The following is a 6000-nucleotide window of genomic DNA, read 5'->3' as shown; positions in this document are numbered from 1 at the left end:
TTGCACATTTTCCAGGGTTCGTTTCGAGCTCCGAGTGGTCGGCGAGTTCGCCAGACCTGAACCCTATGGACTTCGCTATTTGGAGTATGTTGGAGGCCGAAGTCTGCTTTAAGAAACATGAAGGTCCTGAAATGACATCTCGTGGCAGCCTGGGACAAAATACCACAAGAACACCTGCGGGCCTCATACGATGCGTTCCTCGACCGTCTGCGGCGAGTGGTTAAACTCAAGGGCGAACAAGTCGAACTTTACCAGTGAATTTTGAAAAAGTAATTTGTTTTCAAGAGAAATTGAAATTATTTCAATGTAGCACTTCAATTGCCGGACCCTGTATATGCATTTGCATATTTTTCTACGAAAAAATTAACAATAACTGTAACCATATTCTATCAAATTCAAAACGACACTTTCAGTATCCCCAATGAATCAAATTCAAAGAATTTGAATGAATAGGGGAACACTGCAAACAAATCGTAATGTCTTGCAATCTTCAAGAAAATTATTTACGTACTGTAAACTTTTAAATGCTTCAAAATATTTAAACATTATGTTTGACGTTATTGTATTATTGTAGTAGGTATAAGTATTCAGGCACTTTTCCAATGAAAATTTCCATTCTCATGCACAATCAAAATCAAAAACTATTGAACTTCAATTCTCTAATTCTAGAACTCAAAATTCATAATGGTATTGTGTTAATTTTGTTAGTGTGCCATAAACTGAATACATACATACCTATATGTAATTTAGGTAACAATGAAGCACAAAGTTGCTCAATTTTGCACCCTTCATTCGGTGGAACCTCCGTCAGTTAGCCAGCTTGGAGTAGTGGTCACTTGGAGCAATTGATTTTTACCGGGAAATGCTTGTGACGTTCTCATGGCGATTCAACTGACCACAACAAATCATGCCACCTCACACCAGAAATGGACAATACGTTAGAGTGGTTCGGTTTTTATTGGTATTAAAAATCGATCAATCTATCAATCCCAACCTTCAAATAATATTAATGCCCATCAGATCATTTTTATTAGATAATACCTATTCTATGGTTTCGGTTTTTTCATAATTTCAAGTCCTAAGTAGCACCAAGTAGCACTCTATTGGTAAACAATATCCTAGCTAGGACCTAGGACCATTATGCGGTTTGGAATCCAAACTCTGCATTCCGGAAAACTCCCACAAATTATCAGTTCGTTACTGAGTGTTGCTGCAGTAAGTAGCTGAACTTTAGAATACCTACTTCTGTACCTACATAGATATATGTAGGTATATAAGGATCCATCGACTGCAATTCAGTTTCAACCAAATGTTGCAGCAAAGTGAATAAGGTGCTATTTCGATATTGTGCCATACCTCAATAGGTAGATGTGGAATAGCTGAAGTGCCCAAATATTCGGTGAGTACCAACCGAAAAATAGTCATGTTCTGAATGACGATAGGTATAAAACGCCATCGAAAGGTAGAATTTCCTTTCTGGAAAGGCCTAGTGAAACGTGAGCGGGGCTTAGGTAAAAGGCCCCATATTTTTGCTATACATATATTTCCGAGTATATTATTGCTTGTTTGGCTTGTTTTGGTAGGCATTTTCTAAACAGAAAAGCCGAATTTCCCACTCCTGGCATCACGAGGTACGAAAAGAAAGAAATCCCCCGAAAACAGCGTGCGTTTTTATTGTTGTTGATGAAAACGTTCGAATTCCAATGTGGGCGGAAAGGGGGGATGAATTGAAATAAGTAGTACCGTGGGGTTGGAAAAACCTCCCCATAAAACTATACAGCTTGCAGTTTCGTGATAGCACCGCACCTACCGTAACTAAACCATCAATCGAACTCGACTAGCTACATACCTTTTCTATTGGCATCTCAGTCGAGTACGGTCGTTGGCGTTGAACGGTTCATGAACTTTTATCCCGACAAACCTCTGTTTCGAAGGACTAATAGAAAGACGCGGGAGGAGTAACAACCACCCATTTGTTTCGCTTCACTCCACCGGGAAGCACGATGGAATGTTACTAGGTACTAACTTTTGAATTTCAATACCATCGAGAGTAGAAGTTTTGAAAATTGTGAATGAAAAACTTATCAAAACTCCATAATCGGTGCTGATTGAACGATTATGGAAGTGAAACAAGTCAATCTGGGTCGAGCTGTGTGCTGTGATAATGAGTGAAAAGGTGAAAGCACGTTGCATAACTTCCGGGTTCTAATGCAGGGCAGTTTAACGGAATTTTAGGCTTCGGTAAATTCGAAGAAAAAAGTTGATGTGTGTTTGAAAAAGTGTTGAGGAAACGTGTCGTCAGAGTTTGGATATGCTCACAAAACTGCTTACACTTTGAAAAGGTATCATTCACGTCGCTTAGAAAAATGGTAGTCAATGTTTTATTTTGGATTTTCGCTCCGCAAATCTCCAGAGTTTACAGAATTCGAATGGAAAAAACATCTAGTGAATCAAATGAAGTTATCTACAAAAAAAAACATTTCCATACTTTAATAAACTAATCATTTAAAAATGTCATAACATCTGTATTTTCATACAAATCTGTTATCTCAAAAACTTGTAGTTTTTGCCAATTATTGTTAATGTTCGTGTTAATGTTGCTTTAAATGAACGAAATTGTTGTTCTCGAAACCCAAAACGTCCAAAACATAAAACTTTTCGAACTTATGTTTTTTTGAACAAAATTTTTGTGGAAAAATGTACTTGTTGGAACCGAGGAAAATTTAAAAAGGTAGTGCCAAGGCAGCTCTGCTTCAGTCTGCGACGTCACAATTACGAAAAACCATTCGATTTACAAGGAAACTTACATTTTCACTGGAAATTTTCCACTTTGTAAGCATGTTATTATAGAATGATTCTTGTTCTTCAAGATAGGTACTAAAAAAAGTAGGATTTTTGAGTAATTTTTCTATAAAGTAGACTTTTGAAGTTCGAGAAAATGCTGATTTTTTCTAGCTCAAATTTGCAAAACTTCAGAATTAGTCCAACATATTCCATGTCTGTCCCATCCCCATCCCAAGTCTGTTCAGTTTTAGCTTCTTATTACAAAAAGTTATCAAAAAAACAACTATTATTAACGAAACCACAATTTTTACTGGTATTTTATTAAACTGAGTTAACAATCATTTATTGATGTTTATTGTTCTGCATAACAATTGTACCTATATGATAAACCGATTGGATAAAAAATATGCCAATCATTTGAACACTCTAAAATTACCAGCTAGACCTTTTAAAAACTGTTTTTTTTTTTCAATTTAGCACGTTTTAGCTTCAAGATGACACTGCATCAAAAAATAAAATAAGACAAAGTACATAATGCAATCTTTAAAGGACAAACAAACTTCATAACATAATCAACTAGAGGCCGTACAACACAATCAAAAAGAAATCGAAATTCATTTGCGTTCTGAGACACGTTTTTCTTCAATATTTCTGCGGTTCTCGTATAAATTTTCGACACAATCGTTTTTGTAACGTCACAAAAAAAATTCAATATGGCACTCGACACTACCTTATTTAAATATTCCTTGTGTTGGAACTCTGAACTTTGAACTTTTACATGAAGTATTTTAATCCCAGAAAGTTTCAAAGCGGAAAAAATCGAAATCCTGCAGACGAGATCTAAGCAAGCCTTGGTGGAGTGCAGTCGTGTTTTCTCGCTCGCGTCAATTTTCTTTCCGTTTTACGAAAATTATTAAATTTTAAATATTAATTTAGGATTACGGTGCAGTGTTTCTGAGTTTTTTTTCCCAACAAAGTGGAATTTTCCGGAAAAGCATGCAAAATGTAGCATTTATATTAATAGTGCTAAAGAGGGCTCTGACTACGCTTTCCGGAACAGCCATGGATAAAATTCGTCATGCAGAGAGAGCACCAGATGGAATAAAGAAAAGTGATTTTTAGTTTACTGTTTCGGTTTTAATGAAAAAGTGGTTAATACGTTGTTGAAAAATTTGAATGATTTGTTTACTTATAAGAAGATTTTGTATTCAGAAACCATAAATTCAGAATTAAAAAACATAGACCAACTTATTATAAAATATCTCAAAAAACTAAAATTATTTACAGCGGTCGATTTATTTGAAAATTTTCAAAAAAACTATCCATTGAATTCCGATGAATTTATTCGAAAATACAAACAAAATATCCAAATCAACGGATAAGATTTTTATTAGAATATTTTTTTTTCAAGAAAAACTCCTTACCGTTTGTTGTTTTTGACACATAACACTCTCGTGTTATTTATCCCTTCAAAAACTTCTTACCATTTCGAAATTTATTCATAGCATTCAAAATTTCCAGAACCGAAATTCCTTGAACTCGAATCTTTACACAATTTTATTCTATCGCCCCTCCCCTCGGTTGGGTAGAGTTTTGTGTTTGGTTACTGATTTTTACCTATGATGTTTACCTAAATTTTACCCAACAATGCACGAATTTATGTTTGTTACTATATGATTAATCATTTTTAAGTACTTTTACATTAATAGATTTCGTATTAAATCGTAACTTTAGAGAGTGTTGGTTCTAAACCAAAAATGTGAGCTAAATTTTTGTTATGAAACCTTAAGTAACAAATATGGAATTCGATGGTTAAAATCTTCGAATTTGTTTGAGAGCCTGGTTGATCAAACTTTTCTGATTCGAGCCTAATCAATTTTTTTTAGGTGAGCCTTCAATTTCGTCAAAAAAGCTTACTTCTTACTCAAATCCAACAAGCCCAATCTTCCAAATTCTTTTGCAAATCCAAATATTTTAACCTTTGATGAAAATAAATCAAATTTTCAAAAAAAAAAAGTAAGAGATAAAAATTTTTTAGATCAAGTTTTCTTGATGCAAACTTGAAACAAATTCATGATTTTTGGCATTTAAAAAACTGCAAAGTTAATAATGTTAAACAATACACCAAGAAAATATAGAATTTGGTAAAAATTTCTTAGATGAATATCAGTTACCTGTTTCTTATGCAGTAAATATTTTTCATAAAAGAATTCCATTATAAAAATTTTGTGGATGATTTTTCTTACATAAAATATGGGTTTTTTTGCATAGAACAACTTACAATTCAACATAATATTTGTGCTTTTCAGCTTATGTGTACGGACTTTTTTTTAATTAAAACATTGAAATCTGGAAATTGAATTGACAGGCAAATGTTTAAATTCATGATCTCGTATATTCCTCAACAATTTTATTTTGTTTTTAAAACTCATTTACAAGCTAAATCTTTTTCTGAATTTTGAATCTGCATTCTGAATCATTAAATCAAAATTAAATCTGTTCTGTACAATTTCTGAAATGTACAAAAAATACGATTCCGGAATCTTAATTACGGATCAAAATTTTATGAGCCAAGTTTAAGAGCCCTCATTCATGAATCTTGTATTTAAATTCTTAATCTAAATTGATTATTTAAATTATTTATTTTTAATCTGTATTGTTAGTTTGAATTAAAATATGAATTTCAAATGATGAAACTGAATCTGATTATCAAATTTTCGATCGCCATTTAATTGAGCAGAGTGAAACACAGCTGAACCAACTTGGTTGAATGCTCGTCAGAGATTGAATAGTTTTATTTTCCTAACAAACTAGGTAACTAAGGATACAGTGGTTACTATGCTTCGTACCATAGGAGTCGCTGCTTACTACGTCCTAACACTCCTCCCTAAGCTACGAGTCCTACCAAGTTCTTGAATGCTTCATGCTTCAGACTCGTTAATGCCTTGGTGAAACCGTCTGCTGGTTGAACTTTTGTGTTGATGTAAGCCAGATCAACAACGCCTTCTTCCAGTGCATCTTTCACGAAGTGATACCGGATGTCCACGTGTTTCGTCCTCGGATGGTATTCTTGGTTCCTTGCGATACAGATGGCGGATTGATTGTCACATCGTATCGGGATGACTCGTTCTCCAAAAATCTGCAACATTAGATGACGCCACCAAAGAGCCTCTTGGATGATTTTGGACAGCGCAAGATACTCCGCCTCGCATGAAG

General features: G+C 34.2%; 1 protein-coding gene across 4 annotated transcripts in view; it reads left to right on the top strand.

Annotated features, from left to right (window-relative positions):
• The first annotated feature begins 1244 nt into the window (after positions 1 to 1244).
• The window catches only part of LOC129749266 (fas apoptotic inhibitory molecule 1), a 34280-nt gene continuing 29524 nt past the window's right edge, over positions 1245 to 6000 (top strand). The window contains exon 1 of one of the 4 annotated variants that reach the window (XM_055744206.1): positions 1245 to 1399. The gene's annotated coding sequence lies outside the window, so the exon portion shown is untranslated. Of the gene's footprint in view, positions 1400 to 1879; positions 2343 to 6000 lie in introns of those variants that run through there. The other 3 variants (XM_055744204.1, XM_055744205.1, XM_055744203.1) reach the window with 3 other exon arrangements.

This window comes from Uranotaenia lowii, chromosome 2, assembly GCF_029784155.1.
Source record: "Uranotaenia lowii strain MFRU-FL chromosome 2, ASM2978415v1, whole genome shotgun sequence".
In the NCBI taxonomy this organism is placed as follows: domain Eukaryota; kingdom Metazoa; phylum Arthropoda; class Insecta; order Diptera; family Culicidae; genus Uranotaenia; species Uranotaenia lowii.
Note: the sequence above shows the minus strand (reverse complement) of the source record. Positions and strands in the feature narration are given on the sequence as shown.